Source organism: Ascaphus truei, chromosome 23, assembly GCF_040206685.1.
Source record: "Ascaphus truei isolate aAscTru1 chromosome 23, aAscTru1.hap1, whole genome shotgun sequence".
In the NCBI taxonomy this organism is placed as follows: domain Eukaryota; kingdom Metazoa; phylum Chordata; class Amphibia; order Anura; family Ascaphidae; genus Ascaphus; species Ascaphus truei.
The window spans coordinates 8,113,738-8,137,549 of NC_134505.1; the positions used below are offsets into that span (position 1 = coordinate 8,113,738).

Consider the following 23,812-nt stretch of genomic DNA (forward strand, 5'->3'; position numbering starts at 1 on the left):
ATGTACCTATGTACCTCTGTGTATCTGTGCCCGGGCACCCTTGGGTGCGTGCCATCGGGTGCTGTATGTACCTCTGTGTATCTGTCCCTGGGCACCCTTGGGTGTGTGCCATCGGGTGCTGTATGTACCTCTGTGTATCTGTCCCTGGGCACCCTTGGGTGTGTGCCATCGGGTGCTGTATGTACCTCTGTGTATCTGTCCCTGGGCACCCTTGGGTGCTTGCCATCGGGTGCTGTATGTACCTCTGTGTATCTGTGCCCGGGCACCCTTGGGTGCGTGCCATCGGGTGCTGTATGTACCTCTGTGTATCTGTGCCCGGGCACCCTTGGGTGCGTGCCATCGGGTGCTGTATGTACCTCTGTGTATCTGTCCCTGGGCACCCTTGGGTGTGGGCCATCGGGTGCTGTATGTACCTCTGTGTATCTGTGCCTGGGCACCCTTGGGTGTGTGCCATCGGGTGCTGTATGTACCTCTGTGTATCTGTCCCTGGGCACCCTTGGGTGTGTGCCATCGGGTGCTGTATGTACCTCTGTGTATCTGTCCCTGGGCACCCTTGGGTGTGTGCCATCGGGTGCTGTATGTACCTCTGTGTATCTGTGCCCGGGCACCCTTGGGTGTGTGCCATCGGGTGCTGTATGTACCTCTGTGTATCTGTGCCCGGGCACCCTTGGGTGTGTGCCATCGGGTGCTGTATGTACCTCTGTGTATCTGCCCCTGGGCACCCTTGGGTGTGTGCCATCGGGTTCTGTATGTACCTCTGTATATCTGCCCTGGGCACCCTTGGGTGCTTGCCATCGGGTGCTGTATGTACCTCTGTGTATCTGTCCCTGGGCACCCTTAGGTGCGTGCCATCGGGTGCTGTATGTACCTCTGTGTATCTGTCCCTGGGCACCCTTGGGTGTGTGCCATCGGGTGCTGTATGTACCTCTGTGTATCTGCCCTTTGGCACCCTTGGGTGTGTGCCATCGGGTGCTGTATGTACCTGTGTATCTGCCCCGTGGCACCCTTGGGTGTGTGCCATCGGGTGCTGTATGTACCTCTGTGTATCTGTCCCTGGGCACCCTTGGGTGTGTGCCATCGGGTGCTGTATGTACCTCTGTGTATCTGTCCCTGGGCACCCTTGGGTGCGTGCCATCGGGTGCTGTATGTACCTCTGTGTATCTGTCCCTGGGCACCCTTGGGTGTGTGCCATCGGGTGCTGTATGTACCTCTGTGTATCTGTCCCTGGGCACCCTTGGGTGTGTGCCATCGGGTGCTGTATGTACCTCTGTGTATCTGTCCCTGGGCACCCTTGGGTGCGTGCCATCGGGTGCTGTATGTACCTCTGTGTATCTGTCCCTGGGCACCCTTGGGTGCGTGCCATCGGGTGCTGTATGTACCTCTGTGTATCTGTCCCTGGGCACCCTTGGGTGCGTGCCATCGGGTGCTGTATGTACCTCTGTGTATCTGTCCCTGGGCACCCTTGGGTGTGTGCCATCGGGTGCTGTATGTACCTCTGTGTATCTGTGCCCGGGCACCCTTGGATGCGTGCCATCGGGTGCTGTATGTACCTCTGTGTATCTGCCCCTGGGCACCCTTGCGTGTGTGCCATCGGGTGCTGTATGTACCTCTGTGTATCTGCCCCTGGGCACCCTTGGGTGTGTGCCATCGGGTGCTGTATGTACCTCTGTTTATCTGCCCCTGTGCACCCTTGGGTGTGTGCCATCGGGTGCTGTATGTACCTCTGTGTATCTGTCCCTGGGCACCCTTGGGTGCGTGCCATCGGGTGCTGTATGTACCTCTGTGTATCTGTCCCTGGGCACCCTTGGGTGCGTGCCATCGGGTGCTGTATGTACCTCTGTGTATCTGTGCCCGGGCACCCTTGGGTGTGTGCCATCGGGTGCTGTATGTACCTCTGTGTATCTGTGCCTGGGCACCCTTGGGTGCGTGCCATCGGGTGCTGTATGTACCTCTGTGTATCTGTCCCTGGGCACCCTTGGGTGTGTGCCATCGGGTGCTGTATGTACCTCTGTGTATCTGTCCCTGGGTACCCTTGGGTGCGTGCCATCGGGTGCTGTATGTACCTCTGTGTATCTGTCCCTGGGCACCCTTGGGTGCGTGCCATCGGGTGCTGTATGTACCTCTGTGTATCTGTGCCCGGGCACCCTTGGGTGTGTGCCATCGGGTGCTGTATGTACCTCTGTGTATCTGTGCCTGGGCACCCTTGGGTGCGTGCCATCGGGTGCTGTATGTACCTCTGTGTATCTGTCCCTGGGCACCCTTGGGTGCGTGCCATCGGGTGCTGTATGTACCTCTGTGTATCTGTCCCTGGGCACCCTTGGGTGCGTGCCATCGGGTGCTGTATGTACCTCTGTGTATCTGTCCCTGGGCACCCTTGGGTGTGTGCCATCGGGTGCTGTATGTACCTCTGTGTATCTGTCCCTGGGCACCCTTGGGTGCGTGCCATCGGGTGCTGTATGTACCTCTGTGTATCTGTGCCTGGGCACCCTTGGGTGCGTGCCATCGGGTGCTGTATGTACCTCTGTGTATCTGTCCCTGGGCACCCTTGGGTGCGTGCCATAGGGTGCTGTATGTACCTCTGTGTATCTGTGCCCGGGCACCCTTGGTTGTGTGCCATCGGGTGCTGTATGTACCTCTGTGTATCTGTCCCTGGGCACCCTTGGGTGCTTGCCATCGGGTGCTGTATGTACCTCTGTGTATCTGCCCTGGGCACCCTTGGGTGCGTGCCATCGGGTGCTGTATGTACCTCTGTGTATCTGTGCCTGGGCACCCTTGGGTGCTTGCCATCGGGTGCTGTATGTACCTCTGTGTATCTGCCCTGGGCACCCTTGGGTGCATGCCATCGGGTGCTGTATGTACCTCTGTGTATCTGTGCCCGGGCACCCTTGGGTGCGTGCCATCGGGTGCTGTATGTACCTCTGTGTATCTGCCCCTGGGCACCCTTGGGTGCATGCCATCGGGTGCTGTATGTACCTCTGTGTATCTGTGCCCGGGCACCCTTGGGTGCGTGCCATCGGGTGCTGTATGTACCTCTGTGTATCTGCCCCTGGGCACCCTTGGGTGTGTGCCATCGGGTGCTGTATGTACCTATGTACCTCTGTGTATCTGTGCCTGGGCACCCTTGGGTGCGTGCCATCGGGTGCTGTATGTACCTCTGTGTATCTGCCCCATGGCACCCTTGGGTGTGTGCCATCGGGTGCTGTATGTACCTCTGTGTATCTGTCCCTGGGCACCCTTGGGTGCGTGCCATCGGGTGCTGTATGTACCTCTGTGTATCTGTCCCTGGGCACCCTTGGGTGTGTGCCATCGGGTGCTGTATGTACCTCTGTGTATCTGTCCCTGGGCACCCTTGGGTGTGTGCCATCGGATGCTGTATGTACCTCTGTGTATCTGTGCCCGGGCACCCTTGGGTGTGTGCCATCGGGTGCTGTATGTACCTCTGTGTATATGTCCCTGGGCACCCTTGGGTGTGTGCCATCGGGTGCTGTATGTACCTCTGTGTATCTGTCCCTGGGCACCCTTGGGTGCGTGCCATCGGGTGCTGTATGTACCTCTGTGTATCTGTCCCTGGGCACCCTTGGGTGCGTGCCATCGGGTGCTGTATGTACCTCTGTGTATCTGCCCCTGGGCACCCTTGGGTGCGTGCCATCGGGTGCTGTATGTACCTCTGTGTATCTGTCCCTGGGCACCCTTGGGTGTGTGCCATCGGGTGCTGTATGTACCTCTTTGTATCTGTCCCTGGGCACCCTTGGGTGTGTGCCATCGGGTGCTGTATGTACCTCTGTGTATCTGTCCCTGGGCACCCTTGGGTGCTTGCCATCGAGTGCTGTATGTACCTCTGTGTATCTGTGCCCGGGCACCCTTGGGTGCGTGCCATCGGGTGCTGTATGTACCTCTGTGTATCTGTGCCCGGGCACCCTTGGGTGCGTGCCATCGGGTGCTGTATGTACCTCTGTGTATCTGTCCCTGGGCACCCTTGGGTGTGGGCCATCGGGTGCTGTATGTACCTCTGTGTATCTGTGCCCGGGCACCCTTGGGTGTGTGCCATCGGGTGCTGTATGTACCTCTGTGTATCTGTCCCTGGGCACCCTTGGGTGTGTGCCATCGGGTGCTGTATGTACCTCTGTGTATCTGTCCCTGGGCACCCTTGGGTGTGTGCCATCGGGTGCTGTATGTACCTCTGTGTATCTGTGCCCGGGCACCCTTGGGTGTGTGCCATCGGGTGCTGTATGTACCTCTGTGTATCTGTGCCCGGGCACCCTTGGGTGTGTGCCATCGGGTGCTGTATGTACCTCTGTGTATCTGCCCCTGGGCACCCTTGGGTGTGTGCCATCGGGTGCTGTATGTACCTCTGTATATCTGCCCTGGGCACCCTTGGGTGCTTGCCATCGGGTGCTGTATGTACCTCTGTGTATCTGTCCCTGGGCACCCTTGGGTGTGTGCCATCGGGTGCTGTATGTACCTCTGTGTATCTGTCCCTGGGCACCCTTAGGTGCGTGCCATCGGGTGCTGTATGTACCTCTGTGTATCTGTCCCTGGGCACCCTTGGGTGCGTGCCATCGGGTGCTGTATGTACCTCTGTGTATCTGTCCCTGGGCACCCTTGGTTGTGTGCCATCGGGTGCTGTATGTACCTCTGTGTATCTGTGCCCGGGCACCCTTGGGTGCGTGCCATCGGGTGCTGTATGTACCTCTGTGTATCTGCCCCTGGGCACCCTTGGGTGTGTGCCATCGGGTGCTGTATGTACCTCTGTGTATCTGCCCCTGGGCACCCTTGGGTGTGTGCCATCGGGTGCTGTATGTACCTCTGTTTATCTGCCCCTGTGCACCCTTGGGTGTGTGCCATCGGGTGCTGTATGTACCTCTGTGTATCTGTCCCTGGGCACCCTTGGGTGCGTGCCATCGGGTGCTGTATGTACCTCTGTGTATCTGTCCCTGGGCACCCTTGGGTGCGTGCCATCGGGTGCTGTATGTACCTCTGTGTATCTGTGCCCGGGCACCCTTGGGTGTGTGCCATCGGGTGCTGTATGTACCTCTGTGTATCTGTGCCTGGGCACCCTTGGGTGCGTGCCATCGGGTGCTGTATGTACCTCTGTGTATCTGTCCCTGGGCACCCTTGGGTGTGTGCCATCGGGTGCTGTATGTACCTCTGTGTATCTGTCCCTGGGCACCCTTGGGTGCGTGCCATCGGGTGCTGTATGTACCTCTGTGTATCTGTCCCTGGGCACCCTTGGGTGCGTGCCATCGGGTGCTGTATGTACCTCTGTGTATCTGTACCCGGGCACCCTTGGGTGTGTGCCATCGGGTGCTGTATGTACCTCTGTGTATCTGTCCCTGGGCACCCTTGGGTGCGTGCCATCGGGTGCTGTATGTACCTCTGTGTATCTGTGCCTGGGCACCCTTGGGTGCGTGCCATCGGGTGCTGTATGTACCTCTGTGTATCTGTCCCTGGGCACCCTTGGGTGCATGCCATAGGGTGCTGTATGTACCTCTGTGTATCTGTGCCCGGGCACCCTTGGGTGTGTGCCATCGGGTGCTGTATGTACCTCTGTGTATCTGTCCCTGGGCACCCTTGGGTGCGTGCCATCGGGTGCTGTATGTACCTCTGTGTATCTGTCCCTGGGCACCCTTGGGTGCTTGCCATCGGGTGCTGTATGTACCTCTGTGTATCTGCCCTGGGCACCCTTGGGTGCGTGCCATCGGGTGCTGTATGTACCTCTGTGTATCTGTGCCTGGGCACCCTTGGGTGCTTGCCATTGGGTGCTGTATGTACCTCTGTGTATCTGCCCTGGGCACCCTTGGGTGCATGCCATCGGGTGCTGTATGTACCTCTGTGTATCTGTGCCCGGGCACCCTTGGGTGCGTGCCATCGGGTGCTGTATGTACCTCTGTGTATCTGCCCCTGGGCACCCTTGGGTGCATGCCATCAGGTGCTGTATGTACCTCTGTGTATCTGTGCCCGGGCACCCTTGGGTGCGTGCCATCGGGTGCTGTATGTACCTCTGTGTATCTGCCCCTGGGCACCCTTGGGTGTGTGCCATCGGGTGCTGTATGTACCTATGTACCTCTGTGTATCTGTGCCCGGGCACCCTTGGGTGCGTGCCATCGGGTGCTGTATGTACCTCTGTGTATCTGCCCCTGGGCACCCTTGGGTGTGTGCCATCGGGTGCTGTATGTACCTCTGTGTATCTGTCCCTGGGCACCCTTGGGTGCGTGCCATCGGGTGCTGTATGTACCTCTGTGTATCTGTCCCTGGGCACCCTTGGGTGTGTGCCATCGGGTGCTGTATGTACCTCTGTGTATCTGTCCCTGGGCACCCTTGGGTGTGTGCCATCGGATGCTGTATGTACTTCTGTGTATCTGTGCCCGGGCACCCTTGGGTGTGTGCCATCGGGTGCTGTATGTACCTCTGTGTATATGTCCCTGGGCACCCTTGGGTGTGTGCCATCGGGTGCTGTATGTACCTCTGTGTATCTGTCCCTGGGCACCCTTGGGTGCGTGCCATCGGGTGCTGTATGTACCTCTGTGTATCTGTCCCTGGGCACCCTTGGGTGCGTGCCATCGGGTGCTGTATGTACCTCTGTGTATCTGCCCCTGGGCACCCTTGGGTGCGTGCCATCGGGTGCTGTATGTACCTCTGTGTATCTGTCCCTGGGCACCCTTGGGTGTGTGCCATCGGGTGCTGTATGTACCTCTTTGTATCTGTCCCTGGGCACCCTTGGGTGTGTGCCATCGGGTGCTGTATGTACCTCTGTGTATCTGTCCCTGGGCACCCTTGGGTGCTTGCCATCGGGTGCTGTATGTACCTCTGTGTATCTGTGCCCGGGCACCCTTGGGTGCGTGCCATCGGGTGCTGTATGTACCTCTGTGTATCTGTGCCCGGGCACCCTTGGGTGCGTGCCATCGGGTGCTGTATGTACCTCTGTGTATCTGTCCCTGGGCACCCTTGGGTGTGGGCCATCGGGTGCTGTATGTACCTCTGTGTATCTGTGCCCGGGCACCCTTGGGTGTGTGCCATCGGGTGCTGTATGTACCTCTGTGTATCTGTCCCTGGGCACCCTTGGGTGTGTGCCATCGGGTGCTGTATGTACCTCTGTGTATCTGTCCCTGGGCACCCTTGGGTGTGTGCCATCGGGTGCTGTATGTACCTCTGTGTATCTGTGTCCGGGCACCCTTGGGTGTGTGCCATCGGGTGCTGTATGTACCTCTGTGTATCTGTGCCCGGGCACCCTTGGGTGTGTGCCATCGGGTGCTGTATGTACCTCTGTGTATCTGCCCCTGGGCACCCTTGGGTGTGTGCCATCGGGTGCTGTATGTACCTCTGTATATCTGCCCTGGGCACCCTTGGGTGCTTGCCATCGGGTGCTGTATGTACCTCTGTGTATCTGTCCCTGGGCACCCTTGGGTGTGTGCCATCGGGTGCTGTATGTACCTCTGTGTATCTGTCCCTGGGCACCCTTAGGTGCGTGCCATCGGGTGCTGTATGTACCTCTGTGTATCTGTCCCTGGGCACCCTTGGGTGTGTGCCATCGGGTGCTGTATGTACCTCTGTGTATCTGCCCCTTGGCACCCTTGGGTGTGTGCCATCGGGTGCTGTATGTACCTGTGTATCTGCCCCTTGGCACCCTTGGGTGTGTGCCATCGGGTGCTGTATGTACCTCTGTGTATCTGTCCCTGGGCACCCTTGGGTGTGTGCCATCGGGTGCTGTATGTACCTCTGTGTATCTGTCCCTGGGCACCCTTGGGTGCGTGCCATCGGGTGCTGTATGTACCTCTGTGTATCTGTCCCTGGGCACCCTTGGGTGTGTGCCATCGGGTGCTGTATGTACCTCTGTGTATCTGTCCCTGGGCACCCTTGGGTGTGTGCCATCGGGTGCTGTATGTACCTCTGTGTATCTGTCCCTGGGCACCCTTGGGTGCGTGCCATCGGGTGCTGTATGTACCTCTGTGTATCTGTCCCTGGGCACCCTTGGGTGTGTGCCATCGGGTGCTGTATGTACCTCTGTGTATCTGTCCCTGGGCACCCTTGGGTGCGTGCCATCGGGTGCTGTATGTACCTCTGTGTATCTGTCCCTGGGCACCCTTGGGTGCGTGCCATCGGGTGCTGTATGTACCTCTGTGTATCTGTGCCCGGGCACCCTTGGGTGTGTGCCATCGGGTGCTGTATGTACCTCTGTGTATCTGTGCCTGGGCACCCTTGGGTGCGTGCCATCGGGTGCTGTATGTACCTCTGTGTATCTGTCCCTGGGCACCCTTGGGTGCGTGCCATCGGGTGCTGTATGTACCTCTGTGTATCTGTCCCTGGGCACCCTTGGGTGCGTGCCATCGGGTGCTGTATGTACCTCTGTGTATCTGTCCCTGGGCACCCTTGGGTGTGTGCCATCGGGTGCTGTATGTACCTCTGTGTATCTGTCCCTGGGCACCCTTGGGTGCGTGCCATCGGGTGCTGTATGTACCTCTGTGTATCTGTGCCTGGGCACCCTTGGGTGCGTGCCATCGGGTGCTGTATGTACCTCTGTGTATCTGTCCCTGGGCACCCTTGGGTGCATGCCATAGGGTGCTGTATGTACCTCTGTGTATCTGTCCCTGGGCACCCTTGGGTGTGTGCCATCGGGTGCTGTATGTACCTCTGTGTATCTGTCCCTGGGCACCCTTGGGTGTGTGCCATCGGGTGCTGTATGTACCTCTGTGTATCTGCCCCTGGGCACCCTTGGGTGTGTGCCATCGGGTGCTGTATGTACCTCTGTGTATCTGCCCCTGTGCACCCTTGGGTGTGTGCCATCGGGTGCTGTATGTACCTCTGTGTATCTGTGCCCGGGCACCCTTGGGTGCGTGCCATCGGGTGCTGTATGTACCTCTGTGTATCTGTGCCTGGGCACCCTTGGGTGCGTGCCATCGGGTGCTGTATGTACCTCTGTGTATCTGTCCCTGGGCACCCTTAGGTGCGTGCCATCGGGTGCTGTATGTACCTCTGTGTATCTGTCCCTGGGCACCCTTGGGTGTGTGCCATCGGGTGCTGTATGTACCTCTGTGTATCTGCCCCTTGGCACCCTTGGGTGTGTGCCATCGGGTGCTGTATGTACCTGTGTATCTGCCCCTTGGCACCCTTGGGTGTGTGCCATCGGGTGCTGTATGTACCTCTGTGTATCTGTCCCTGGGCACCCTTGGGTGTGTGCCATCGGGTGCTGTATGTACCTCTGTGTATCTGTCCCTGGGCACCCTTGGGTGCGTGCCATCGGGTGCTGTATGTACCTCTGTGTATCTGTCCCTGGGCACCCTTGGGTGTGTGCCATCGGGTGCTGTATGTACCTCTGTGTATCTGTCCCTGGGCACCCTTGGGTGTGTGCCATCGGGTGCTGTATGTACCTCTGTGTATCTGTCCCTGGGCACCCTTGGGTGCGTGCCATCGGGTGCTGTATGTACCTCTGTGTATCTGTCCCTGGGCACCCTTGGGTGCGTGCCATCGGGTGCTGTATGTACCTCTGTGTATCTGTCCCTGGGCACCCTTGGGTGTGTGCCATCGGGTGCTGTATGTACCTCTGTGTATCTGTCCCTGGGCACCCTTGGGTGCGTGCCATCGGGTGCTGTATGTACCTCTGTGTATCTGTCCCTGGGCACCCTTGGGTGCGTGCCATCGGGTGCTGTATGTACCTCTGTGTATCTGTGCCCGGGCACCCTTGGGTGTGTGCCATCGGGTGCTGTATGTACCTCTGTGTATCTGTGCCTGGGCACCCTTGGGTGCGTGCCATCGGGTGCTGTATGTACCTCTGTGTATCTGTCCCTGGGCACCCTTGGGTGCGTGCCATCGGGTGCTGTATGTACCTCTGTGTATCTGTCCCTGGGCACCCTTGGGTGCGTGCCATCGGGTGCTGTATGTACCTCTGTGTATCTGTCCCTGGGCACCCTTGGGTGTGTGCCATCGGGTGCTGTATGTACCTCTGTGTATCTGTCCCTGGGCACCCTTGGGTGCGTGCCATCGGGTGCTGTATGTACCTCTGTGTATCTGTGCCTGGGCACCCTTGGGTGCGTGCCATCGGGTGCTGTATGTACCTCTGTGTATCTGTCCCTGGGCACCCTTGGGTGCATGCCATAGGGTGCTGTATGTACCTCTGTGTATCTGTCCCTGGGCACCCTTGGGTGTGTGCCATCGGGTGCTGTATGTACCTCTGTGTATCTGTCCCTGGGCACCCTTGGGTGTGTGCCATCGGGTGCTGTATGTACCTCTGTGTATCTGTCCCTGGGCACCCTTGGGTGCGTGCCATCGGGTGCTGTATGTACCTCTGTGTATCTGTCCCTGGGCACCCTTGGGTGCGTGCCATCGGGTGCTGTATGTACCTCTGTGTATCTGTCCCTGGGCACCCTTGGGTGCGTGCCATCGGGTGCTGTATGTACCTCTGTGTATCTGTCCCTGGGCACCCTTGGGTGTGTGCCATCGGGTGCTGTATGTACCTCTGTGTATCTGTGCCCGGGCACCCTTGGGTGCGTGCCATCGGGTGCTGTATGTACCTCTGTGTATCTGCCCCTGGGCACCCTTGGGTGTGTGCCATCGGGTGCTGTATGTACCTCTGTGTATCTGCCCCTGGGCACCCTTGGGTGTGTGCCATCGGGTGCTGTATGTACCTCTGTGTATCTGCCCCTGTGCACCCTTGGGTGTGTGCCATCGGGTGCTGTATGTACCTCTGTGTATCTGTCCCTGGGCACCCTTGGGTGCGTGCCATCGGGTGCTGTATGTACCTCTGTGTATCTGTGCCCGGGCACCCTTGGGTGTGTGCCATCGGGTGCTGTATGTACCTCTGTGTATCTGTGCCTGGGCACCCTTGGGTGCGTGCCATCGGGTGCTGTATGTACCTCTGTGTATCTGTCCCTGGGCACCCTTGGGTGTGTGCCATCGGGTGCTGTATGTACCTCTGTGTATCTGTCCCTGGGCACCCTTGGGTGCGTGCCATCGGGTGCTGTATGTACCTCTGTGTATCTGTCCCTGGGCACCCTTGGGTGCGTGCCATCGGGTGCTGTATGTACCTCTGTGTATCTGTGCCCGGGCACCCTTGGGTGTGTGCCATCGGGTGCTGTATGTACCTCTGTGTATCTGTGCCTGGGCACCCTTGGGTGCGTGCCATCGGGTGCTGTATGTACCTCTGTGTATCTGTCCCTGGGCACCCTTGGGTGCGTGCCATCGGGTGCTGTATGTACCTCTGTGTATCTGTGCCTGGGCACCCTTGGGTGCGTGCCATCGGGTGCTGTATGTACCTCTGTGTATCTGTCCCTGGGCACCCTTGGGTGCATGCCATAGGGTGCTGTATGTACCTCTGTGTATCTGTGCCCGGGCACCCTTGGGTGTGTGCCATCGGGTGCTGTATGTACCTCTGTGTATCTGTCCCTGGGCACCCTTGGGTGCGTGCCATCGGGTGCTGTATGTACCTCTGTGTATCTGTCCCTGGGCACCCTTGGGTGCTTGCCATCGGGTGCTGTATGTACCTCTGTGTATCTGCCCTGGGCACCCTTGGGTGCGTGCCATCGGGTGCTGTATGTACCTCTGTGTATCTGTGCCTGGGCACCCTTGGGTGCTTGCCATCGGGTGCTGTATGTACCTCTGTGTATCTGCCCTGGGCACCCTTGGGTGCATGCCATCGGGTGCTGTATGTACCTCTGTGTATCTGTGCCCGGGCACCCTTGGGTGCGTGCCATCGGGTGCTGTATGTACCTCTGTGTATCTGCCCCTGGGCACCCTTGGGTGCATGCCATCGGGTGCTGTATGTACCTCTGTGTATCTGTGCCCGGGCACCCTTGGGTGCGTGCCATCGGGTGCTGTATGTACCTCTGTGTATCTGCCCCTGGGCACCCTTGGGTGTGTGCCATCGGGTGCTGTATGTACCTCTGTGTATCTGTCCCTGGGCACCCTTGGGTGCGTGCCATCGGGTGCTGTATGTACCTCTGTGTATCTGTCCCTGGGCACCCTTGGGTGTGTGCCATCGGGTGCTGTATGTACCTCTGTGTATCTGTCCCTGGGCACCCTTGGGTGCGTACCATCGGGTGCTGTATGTACCTCTGTGTATCTGCCCCTGGACACCCTTGGGTGCGTGCCATCGGGTGCTGTATGTACCTCTGTGTATCTGCCCCTGGACACCCTTGGGTGTGTGCCATCGGGTGCTGTATGTACCTCTGTGTATCTGTCCCTGGGCACCCTTGGGTGCGTGCCATCGGGTGCTGTATGTACCTCTGTGTATCTGTCCCTGGGCACCCTTGGGTGCGTGCCATCGGGTGCTGTATGTACCTCTGTGTATCTGTCCCTGGGCACCCTTGGGTGTGGGCCATCGGGTGCTGTATGTACCTGTGTATCTGTCCCTGGGCACCCTTGGGTGTGTGCCATCGGGTGCTGTATGTATCTCTGTGTATCTGTCCCTGGGCACCCTTGGGTGTGTGCCATCGGGTGCTGTATGTACCTCTGTGTATCTGTCCCTGGGCACCCTTGGGTGCTTGCCATCGGGTGCTGTATGTACCTCTGTGTATCTGTCCCTGGGCACCCTTGGGTGCATGCCATCGGGTGCTGTATGTACCTCTGTGTATCTGTCCCTGGGCACCCTTGGGTGCTTGCCATCGGGTGCTGTATTCCGCTTGTACTTCTTCCTGTGCTAATCCAGTGTTAGTTAATATTGAGGTTGTGACTTCCTCCTGTTGCAATACTTGGCATATTGGTATATACAGATGCTATCTCTCACACTGCTCCTCTCTCTGTATAAGATGTATAGCTGTCTCACACCCTGCTCCTCTCTCTGTATAAGACGCATAGCTGTCTCACACCCTGCTCCTCTCTCTGTATAAGATGTATAGCTGTCTCACACCCTGCTCCTCTCTCTGTATAAGATGTATAGCTGTCTCACACCCTGCTCCTCTCTCTGTATAAGATACACAGCTATCTCTCACCCTGCTCCTCTCTCTCTATAAGATGTACAGCTGTCTCACACCCTGCTCCTCTCTCTGTATAAGATGCACAGCTATCTCTCACCCTGCTCCTCTCTCTCTATATGATGTATAGCTGTCTCACACCCTGCTCCTCTCTCTGTATAAGATACACAGCTATCTCTCACCCTGCCCCTCTCTCTGTATAAGACGCACAGCTATCTCTCACCCTGCTCCTCTCTCTCTATAAGATGTATAGCTGTCTCACACCCTGCTCCTCTCTCTGTATAAGATACACAGTTATCTCTCACTGTTCCTCTCTCTGTATAAGGCGCACAGTTATCTCTCACTGCTCCTCTCTCTGTATAAGATCCACAGCTATCTCTCACCCTGCTCCTCTCTCTCTATAAGATGCACAGCTATCTCTCACCCTGCTCCTCTCTCTCTATAAGATGTACAGCTGTCTCACACCCTGCTCCTCTCTCTCTGTATAAGATACACAGTTATCTCTCACTGCTCCTCTCTCTGTATAAGGCGCACAGCTATCTCTCACCCTGCTCCTCTCTATGTATAAGATACACAGCTATCTCTCACCCTGCTCCTGTCTCTGTATAAGGCGCACATCTATCTCTCACTGCTCCTCTGTCTGTATAAGGCGCACAGCTATCTCTCACTGCTCCTCTCTCTCTATAAGATGTACAGCTGTCTCACACCCTGCTCCTCTCTCTCTGTATAAGATACACAGTTATCTCTCACTGCTCCTCTCTCTGTATAAGGCGCACAGCTATCTCTCACCCTGCTCCTCTCTATGTATAAGATACACAGCTATCTCTCACCCTGCTCCTCTCTCTGTATAAGGCGCACATCTATCTCTCACTGCTCCTCTGTCTGTATAAGGCGCACAGCTATCTCTCACTGCTCCTCTCTCTGTATAAGGCGCACAGCTATCTCTCACCCTGCACCTCTCTCTGTATAAGGCGCACAGCTATCTCTCACCCCTCGCCTCTCTCTGTATAAGACGCACAGCTATCTCTCACCCCACGACTCTCTCTGTATAAGGCGCACAGCTATCTCTCACCCTGCGCCTCTCTCTGTATAAGGCGCACAGCTATCTCTCACCCCTCGCCTCTCTCTGTATAAGACGCACAGCTATCTCTCACTGCTCCTCTCTCTGTATAAGACGCACAGCTATCTCTCACTGCTCCTCTCTCTGTATAAGGCGCACAGCTATCTCTCACCCTGCTCCTCTCTCTCTATAAGATGCACAGCTATCTCTCACCCCTCGCCTCTCTCTGTATAAGACGCACAGCTATCTCTCACCCTGCGCCTCTCTCTGTATAAGGCGCACCGCTCGCAGTATACAGGACAGATGGTATCTTGTTCTCTCGCTGACGCTCCGATTAAAATAACCTAATAACAAACAGAACATGAGAACCCGCGCCTGTGACCGACAACTGTCCCTGAGACCCCGACACCCACGTGTTACAATACAGAGAGCGGGGGGGTGGGGGAGAGGGGGAGAGATGGAGAGAAAGAGGGGAGGGATAGAGGGAGAGAGTGAGAAAGAGAGAGTGGGGGAGAGAGGGAGAGAACGAGAGGGGATTGAGAGAGGGGGAGGGAGAGAGCGGGGGAGACGGAGAGCGGGGGAGAGGGAGGGGGAGAGAGTGGGGGAGAGGGAGAGAGAGTGGGGGAGAGTGGGGGAGAGGGGGGGAGAGGGAGGGAGAGTGGGGCAGAGGAAGGGAGAGTGGGGGAGAGGGAGGGAGAGAGAGAGAAAGAGAGGGGAGAGGGAGAGAAAAAGAGGGGGGAGAGGGAGAGAGAGGGGGAGAGGGAGGGACAGAAAGAAAGGGGAGGGGGGAGGGAGGGCGAAGGGAGAGGTAGGGGGATGGAGAGGAGGTGAGAGAGGGAGGGAGAGACAGGGAGGACTGGGGAGAGAGAGAGAAGGGGGGAGAAAAAGAGAGTGGAGGGAGGGATAGATTAGGGGAGTGAGTGGGGTAGGAGGGGAGTGAGAGCGGGAGGAGGGAGGAGGGGAGGGGGGGTAGGAAGGGGAGGGAGAGAGGGGGTAGGAAGGGGAGGGAGAGAGGGGGTAGGAAGGGGAGGGAGAGAGGGGGTAGGAAGGGGAGGGAGAGAGGGGGTAGGAAGGGGAGGGAGAGGGGGTAAGAAGGGGAGGGAGGGGATGGGAAGGGGAGAGAGAAGGATGGGAAGGGGAGAGAGAAGGATGGGGAGGGAGAAATACAGAGATCAGCTTCTAATGAGTGACACTCACTGCTAGTGACACAGCCTTCCTGCTAATGAGTGACACTCACTGCTAGTGACACAGCCTTCCTGCTAATGAGTGACACTCACTGCTAGTGACACAGGCTGTTTGCTGAGTGACACTCATTGCTAGTGACACAGGCTGCCTGCTAATGAGTGTCATTCACTGCTAGTGACACAGGCTGCCTGCTGATTGACACTCACTGCTAGTGACACAGGCTGCCTGCTAGTGAGTGACATTCACTGCTAGTGACACAGGCTGCCTGCTGATTGACACTCACTGCTAGTGACACAGACTGCCTGCTAGTGAGTGACACTCACTGCTAGTGACACAGGCTGCCTGCTTATGAGTGTCACTCACTGCTAGTGACACAGACTGCCTGCTAATGAGTTACACTCACTGCTAGTGACACAGGCTGCCTGCTAATGAGTGACACTCACTGCTAGTGACACAGACTGCCTGCTAATGAGTGACACTCACTACTAGTGACACAGACTACCTGCTAATGAGTGACACTCACTGCTAGTGACAGGCTGCCTGCTAATGAGTGACACTCACTGCTAGTGACACAGACTGCCTGCTAATGAGTGACACTCACTACTAGTGACACAGACTACCTGCTAATGAGTGACACTCACTGCTAGTGACAGGCTGCCTGCTAATGAGTGACACTCACTGCTAGTGACAGGCTGCCTGCTAATGAGTGACACTCACTGCTAGTGACACAGACTGCCTGCTAATGAGTGACACTCACTGCTAGTGACACAGGCTGCATGCTAATGAGTGACACTCACTACTAGTGACACAGACTGCCTGCTAATGAGTGACACTCACTGCTAGTGACACAGACTACCTGCTAATGAGTGACACTCACTGCTAGTGACAGGCTGCCTGCTAATGAGTGACACTCACTGCTAGTGACACAGACTGCCTGCTAATGAGTGACACTCACTACTAGTGACACAGACTACCTGCTAATGAGTGACACTCACTGCTAGTGACAGGCTGCCTGCTAATGAGTGACACTCACTGCTAGTGACACAGACTGCCTGCTAATGAGTGACACTCACTGCTAGTGACAGGCTGCCTGCTAATGAGTGACACTCACTGCTAGTGACACAGACTGCCTGCTAATGAGTGACACTCACTGCTAGTGACACAGGCTGCATGCTAATGAGTGACACTCACTACTAGTGACACAGACTGCCTGCTAATGAGTGACACTCACTGCTAGTGACACAGGCTGCCTGCTAATCTCTGTATAATACCTTTCCCCCTGTATAGCTGAGGTCTGGGGACCGTGTCCCCTCTTCCCCTCCGCGCTGACATCATTTACCAGCCCCGCTGGCTCCCCAGGGAACATCTGAAGCCTGAAACAGGATGTGCGGCCAGCGCAGAGTTTCAGAGCAACACGGCCCCATCTTCCAGCCGAGAGCTGCTCCGAGCAGAGCCATGCCCAGAGAGGCGGCTACGCAGAAATCAATCATTATTCATAGTTATATTCTTATATAGGACGGTATATAATGTGAAGCCACGTCACGGTGTGTGTAACTGAGCTGCGTATATATATATATATATATATATATATATATATATATATATATATATATATCATGTATATAGCATGTATATATATCACACAGAGAGGCCAATGTATATATATGTATATATCCCACATAGAGACCAATGTATATAGCATGTATATATCCCACAGAGAGGCCAATGTATATAGTATGTATATATCACACAGAGAGGCCAATGTATATATATGTATATATCCCACAGAGAGGCCAATGTATATAGTATGTATATATCACACAGAGAGGCCAACTTATATAGCATGTATATACTGTATATCACACAGAGTGGCCAATGTATATATATATATGTATATATCCCACATAGAGACCAATGTATATAGCATGTATATATCACACAGAGAGGTCAATGTGTATATATATATGTATATATCCCACATAGAGACCAATGTATATAGCATGTATATATCACACAGAGCGGCGCATGTATATATCACACAGAGAGGCCAATGTATATATATGTATATATCCCACATAGAGACCAGTGTATATAGCATGTATATATCCCACAGAGAGGCCAATGTATATAGTATGTATATATCCCACAGAGAGGCCAATGTATATAGTATGTATATATCACACAGAGAGGCCAATGTATATAGTATGTATATATCACACAGACAGTGCTAGGTGCATGTGTCTGTCTGTCTGTGCATGTGTCTGTCCATGTGTCTGTCTGTCTGCAAATGCATGTGTCTGTCTGTCTGCCTGCAAGTGCATGTGTCTGTCTGTCTGCCTGCAAATGCATGTGTCTGTCTGTCTGCAAGTGAATGTGTCTGTCTGTCTGTCTGTCTTCAAGTGCATGTGTCTGTCTGTCTGTCTGCAAGTGCATGTGTCTGTCTGTCTGTCTGCAAGTGCATGTGTCTGTCTGTCTGCAAGAGCATGTGTCTGTCTGTCTGTCTGTCTGTCTGTCTTCAAGTGCATGTGTCTGTCTGTCTGCAAGTGCATGTGTCTGTCTGTCTGTCTGTCTGACTGCCTGCAAGTGCATGTGTCTGTCTATCTGCCTGCAAGTGCATGTGTCTGTCTGTCTGTCTGTCTGCAAGTGCATGTGTCTGTCTGTCTGCAAGTGCATGTGTCTGTCTGTCTGCCTGCAAGTGCATGTGTCTGTCTGTCTGCCTGCAAGTGCATGTGTCTGTCTGTCTGTCTGTCTGTCTGTCTGTCTGCAAGTGCATGTGTCTGTCTGTCTGCCTGCAAGTGCATGTGTCTGTCTGTCTGCAAGTGCATGTGTCTGTCTGTCTGTCTGCAAATGCATGTGTCTGTCTGTCTGCAAGTGCATGTGTCTGTCTGTCTGCCTGCAAGTGCATGTGTCTGTCTGTCTGCAAGTGCATGTGTCTGTCTGTCTGTCTGCAAATGCATGTGTCTGTCTGTCTGCAAGTGCATGTGTCTGTCTGTCTGCCTGCAAGTGCATGTGTCTGTCTGTCTGCAAGTGCATGTGTCTGTCTGTCTGTCTGCAAATGCATGTGTCTGTCTGTCTGCAAGTGCATGTGTCTGTCTGTCTGTCTGCAAGTGCATGTGTCTGTGTGTCTGTATGTATCAGTGTATATCTCTCTGTCTGTATGTATGTGTATATCTGTGTCTGTGTGTATCAGTGTGTATCAGTGTATATCAGTGTCAGTGTGTATCATTGTATATCTATGTCTGTATGTATCAGTGTATATCGCTGTGTCTGTATGTATCAGTGTATATCTGTGTGTCTGTGTGTATCAATGTATATCTCTGTGTCTGTGTGTATCAGTGTATATCTCTGTGTCTGTGTGCATCAGTGTATATCTCTGTGTCTGTGTGTATCAGTGTATATATCTCTGTCTGTGTGTATCGGTGTATATCTGTGTGTCTGTGTGTATCAGTGTATATCGCTGTGTCTGTGTGTATCAGTGTATATCTCTGTGTGTCTGTGTGTATCAGTGTATATATCTCTGTCTGTGTGTATCGGTGTATATCTGTGTGTCTGTATGTATCAGTGTATATCGCTGTGTCTGTATGTATCAGTGTATATCTCTGTCTGTGTGTATCAGTGTATATCTCTGTCTGTATGTATCAGTGTATATCTCTGTCTGTGTGTATCAGTGTATATCTCTGTCTGTGGGTATCAGTATATATCTGTGTCTGTGTGTATCAGTGTATATATCTCTGTGTCTGTGTGTATCAGTGTATATCTCTGTGTCTGTATGTATCAGTGTATATCTGTGTGTCTGTGTGTATCAGTGTATATATCTCTGTGTCTGTGTGTATCAGTGTATATCTCTGTGTCTGTATGTATCAGTGTATATCTCTGTGTCTGTGTGTATCAGTGTATATCTGTGTCTGTGTGTATCAGTGTATATATCTGTGTGTCTGTGTGTATCAGTGTATATCTGTGTGTATCAGTGTATATCTCTGTGTCTGTGTGTATCAGTGTATATCTGTGTGTCTGTGTGTATCAGTGTATATCTGTGTGTCTGTGTGTATCAGTGTATATCTCTGTGTCTGTATGTATCAGGGTATATCTCTGTGTCTGTATGTATCAGTGTATATCTCTGTGTCTGTATGTATCAGTGTATATCTCTGTGTCTGTGGGTATCAGTGTATATCTGTGTCTGTATGTATCAGTGTATATCTGTGTCTGTATGTATCAGTGTATATCTCTGTGTCTGTGTGTATCAGTGTATATCTCTGTGTCTGTGTGCATCAGTGTATATCTCTGTGTCTGTGTGTATCAATGTATATCTCTGTGTCTGTGTGTATCAGTGTATATATCTGTGTGTCTGTGTGTATCAGTGTATATATCTGTGTTTGTGTGCATCAGTGTATATCTCTGGGTCTGTGTGCATCAGTGTATATCTCTGTGTCTGTATGTATCAGTGTATATATCTGTGTCTGTGTGTATCAGTGTATATCTCTGTATGTATCAGTGTGTATCTCTGTCTGTGTGTATCAGTGTATATATCTCTGTCTGTGTGTATCAGTATATATCTATGTCTGTATGTATCAGTGTATATCTGTGTCTGTGTGTATCAGTGTATATCTCTGTCTGTGTGTATCAGTGTATATATCTCTGTGTGTATCAGTGTATATATATGTGTGTATCAGTGTATATATCTCTGTGTCTGTGTGTATCAGTGTATATCTGTGTGTCTGTGTGTATCAGTGTATATCTGTGTGTCTGTGTGTATCAGTGTATATCTGTGTGTATCAGTGTATATATCTCTGTGTCTGTGTGTATCAGTGTATATCTGTGTGTCTGTGTGTATCAGTGTATATCTCAGTGTGTATCAGTGTATATCTGTGTGTCTGTGTGTATCAGTGTATATCTGTGTGTCTGTGTGTATCAGTGTATATCTCAGTGTGTATCAGTGTATATCTGTGTGTCTGTGTGTATCAGTGTATATCTCTGTCTGTGTGTATCAGTGGATGTCTGTGTGTATCAGTGTATATCTCTGTCTGTGTGTATCAGTGTATATCTCTGTGTCTGTGTATCAGTGTATATCTCTGTCTGTGTGTATCAGTGTATATCTCTGTCTGTGTGTATCAGTGTATATCTCTGTGTCTGTGTATCAGTGTATATCTCTGTCTGTGTGTATCAGTGTATATCTGTGTCTGTGTGTATCAGTGTATATCTCTGTGTCTGTGTGTATCAGTGTATATCTCTGTCTGTGTGTATCAGTGTATATCTCTGTGTCTGTGTGCATCAGTGTATATCTCTGTGTCTTTGTGTATCAGTGTATATCTCTGTGTCTGTGTGTATCAGTGTATATCTCTGTGTCTGTGTGCATCAGTGTATATCTCTGTGTCTGTGTGTATCAGTGTATATATCTCTGTCTGTGTGTATCAGTGTATATATCTCTGTCTGTGGGTATCAGTGTATATATCTCTGTGTCTGTGTGTATCAGTGTATATCTCTGTGTCTGTGGGTATCAGTGTATATATCTCTGTGTCTGTGTGTATCAGTGTATATATCTCTGTCTGTGGGTATCAGTGTATATATCTCTGTGTCTGTGTGTATCAGTGTATATCTCTGTGTCTGTGTGCATCAGTGTATATCTCTGTGTCTGTGTGTATCAGTGTATATCTCTGTGTCTGTGTGTATCAGTGTATATATCTCTGTCTGTGTGTATCAGTGTATATCTGTGTCTGTATGTATCAGTGTATATCTGTGTCTGTGTGCATCAGTGTATATCTCTGTGTCTGTGTGTATCAGTGTATATCTCTGTGTGTATCAGTGTATATATCTCTGTCTGTGGGTATCAGTGTATATATCTCTGTCTGTGGGTATCAGTGTATATATCTCTGTCTGTGGGTATCAGTGTATATATCTGGGTGTATCAGTGTATATCTGTGTCTGTCCGTATACTCGCTGTGTACACGCGTGTGCCCTATGCCTGCACATGTGAACACACCCTGCACCCTTCCTTTGTACCCATCATATACAAGGTGCCCCAGCTTCCCCTTGTCGCCCCCTTCCCCCCTTCCCCAGCACCCCCACCCCGCCCCGCACCCCCACCATCTCTCATCACTGGCGACGCTTTGTTCAAACAAAACTTAACCCTTTCACCGCCAGCGCCCCCACCCTCCGGAATACCCTCTGCCCCTGCGTGCCGGACCCCTGGGGGTTAATGCCTGCACCGCCAGCGAAGCATTGCTCCCCCATTTTTTTGGGGGGGGGGGTTGGGGAGGGGTACTCACCTCGGTCCCCCGCTCACTGAGGGCGGTGGGCTTCCTCTCTGCGCCTCTCTGGCTAGCCTTGGGTCCTTTGTGTGTTCCTGCTTCTTGCAATCTCTTCCCCTCCCCCTCCTCTTCCTCCCCTCGCTCTCTCTCCCTCTCTCTCCCTCCATCTCTTTCTCCCTCCCTGTTTCTTTCTCAAAACCTCCTTCTCTCTTTTCCCATTGGACTCCCTGCCTCTCCTCCTGCATGCTGTATCTCTCTCCCTCCTCCTGCCTCTTTCTCTCTCCTCCCTAGTCATCTGTTCTTCTGCTTATCTGTTTCTCTCTTCTGTCTGTCTGCCCTCCCCTCTCCCCCCCTCTCCCTCTGTTCTGTGGCTTTTCTCTCCCTCCCTTCTGCTTGTGCCTCTCTCTATCTGTGCTGCTCTCTTCCTTCATCCATTTTTTCTCATCTTCCTCTCTCCCTCCCTCCCTCACTTTCTTTCCCCCCTTCCCTTTCTGCTCCCCACCCTTTCTATCCACCTCTTTCTATCACCCCTTCTCTCCGCCCTCTCATCCATTTTCTCCCCCATTTACCCCCTTTCTCCCCCTCTCATCCCTTCTCTCCCCCTCTCATCCCTTCTCTCCCCCTCTCATCCCTTCTCTCCCCTCTCATTCCTTATCTCCTCCTCTCATCCCTTCCCTCCCCCTCTCATCTCTTCATCCCTTCTCTCCCCCTCTCATCCCTTCTCTCCCCCTCTCATTGTATGTATGTATGTATGTCTTTATTTATATAGTGCCAAAAGTGTACTGAGCACTTCACAAAGAATACAGTACAGGGAATTATAATAATACAATAAGCGCAGCAAAATCAGACAATAGGAATGGAAATCCCTGTCCCGAAGAGCTTACACTCTAAGAGGTTTAATGGGAAACTTACAGAGACAGCAGGTGAGGGAGAGTGTACTGTAGATGGCAGGGCTTGGTCACAATGGGGGGTAGGAGTGACTGTGGGACAATAGCCAGGAGACCAGGATACAGTGTTCGGATGCTTGATTTGTGGGGTGAGTTTTAAGGTTAGTCGGTATTAAATCAGAAGGTTAACACCATTTACAGGGGAAGAGATGGCAGGGAGGCGTGGGTGTGAGCAGGTGTGTATGTCTGGGTTCAGGCTTAGGGGAGATCCCCAGCAGTGGGAATGAGTAGATAGAGGGTGTGAATAGAGGATTTGTGGGGGTGTTTTTTTTTATTGAGGGGTAAAGAAGTAGTTGGGAGAGAGGTGTATAAATAATGGTGCAGTGGGGAGTGGGGAAGTTGGAGAGAACAGAGACGTTCACAAAGGAGTGAGGAAACAGTAAACAGAAAATGGAATAAGGAGGGCAGAGTGAGATACAGGAGGGAGGGCATAGTGAGATGCAGGAGGAGAGGGCATAGTGAGATGCAGGATGGAGGGCAAAGTGAGATGCAGGAGGAGAGGGCATAGTGAGATGCAGGAGGAGAGGGCATAGTGAGATGCAGGAGGGGAGACTTCCCAGGTACTGGGGGATAGTAAGAGTACAAATAATCACAGCATTTAGAAAGTAAAGTTCTCACAGCTGCAGAGTTGTTGTGCAGAGTCCAGATCTTCCTCCAATCTTCACCTCTAATTTCAACTCCAAAATTAACTCTACAGACACTTTAAATGTGACACTTTGATGTTACACAGCCATATGGCTCACAGCCAAGGGTCTTAAATACTCTGATCACATGCATTTGACTAACAATTAAGGGGGGGGGGGGTGACTAATCAACTCACAGAAACATACCAAATAGTTAATTAGATTTTAAATTCTGTTGCAATTGATAGAATTTCCTTCTCCCCCCTCTCAACTCCTCCCTCCTCCTCTCATCCCTTCTTTCCCCTCTCATCCCTCCTATCCCCTCTCATCCCTCCTATCCCCCTCATCCCTTCTCTCCCCCTCTAATCTCTTCTCTCCCCTTCTGTCTCCCTGCTCCCTCTATCTCTTTCCCTCAACTCCAGATCTCTCTTCTGCCTGTCTTCCTCTTTCTCTATCTCTTCCCCCTACTTTTCTCTCCCCCCCCCTTTTATCTCTCACTCCACCCCCTCTCTCCCCCTTCCCTTTTCGATCCCCTCTCTCCCCCCCATCCACTCACTCCCCCTCCGTCTCCCTCCCCCTCACTCTTCCTCCCCTACTTTCTCCCCTCACCCTCTTTTCCATCCCCCCCTTTCTACCCTCTCACCCCCCCCATCTCCCTCTCAATGGGGCCAATTCATTACAGTCCTTTATTGCCAAACCAAAGCCAGACCCTGCCAGTGATGCCGATGTTACCTCTTGGACGGTACATACTGTGATGTGCTGTGTTCACAGTTGATACTATATAAATAAAAGCTTACAGACATACATGCCATAGAGGCTATGAAAACCCTGCCATGTCCTAACCCCGGTG

General features: G+C 53.3%; 1 protein-coding gene across 3 annotated transcripts in view; it reads right to left on the bottom strand.

The window, feature by feature from the left end:
• Positions 1–21,701, bottom strand: part of LIMD2 (LIM domain containing 2) — a 55,907-nt gene extending 34,206 nt beyond the window's left edge. Inside the window, exons 1-2 of one of the 3 annotated variants that reach the window (XM_075580404.1) lie at positions 21,411–21,701; positions 14,217–14,306 (exon numbers count right to left, since the gene is read on the bottom strand). The gene's annotated coding sequence lies outside the window, so the exon portion shown is untranslated. Of the gene's footprint in view, positions 1–13,974; positions 13,994–14,216; positions 14,307–21,410 lie in introns of those variants that run through there. The other 2 variants (XM_075580403.1, XM_075580406.1) reach the window with 2 other exon arrangements.
• Positions 21,702–23,812: the final 2,111 nt, after the last annotated feature.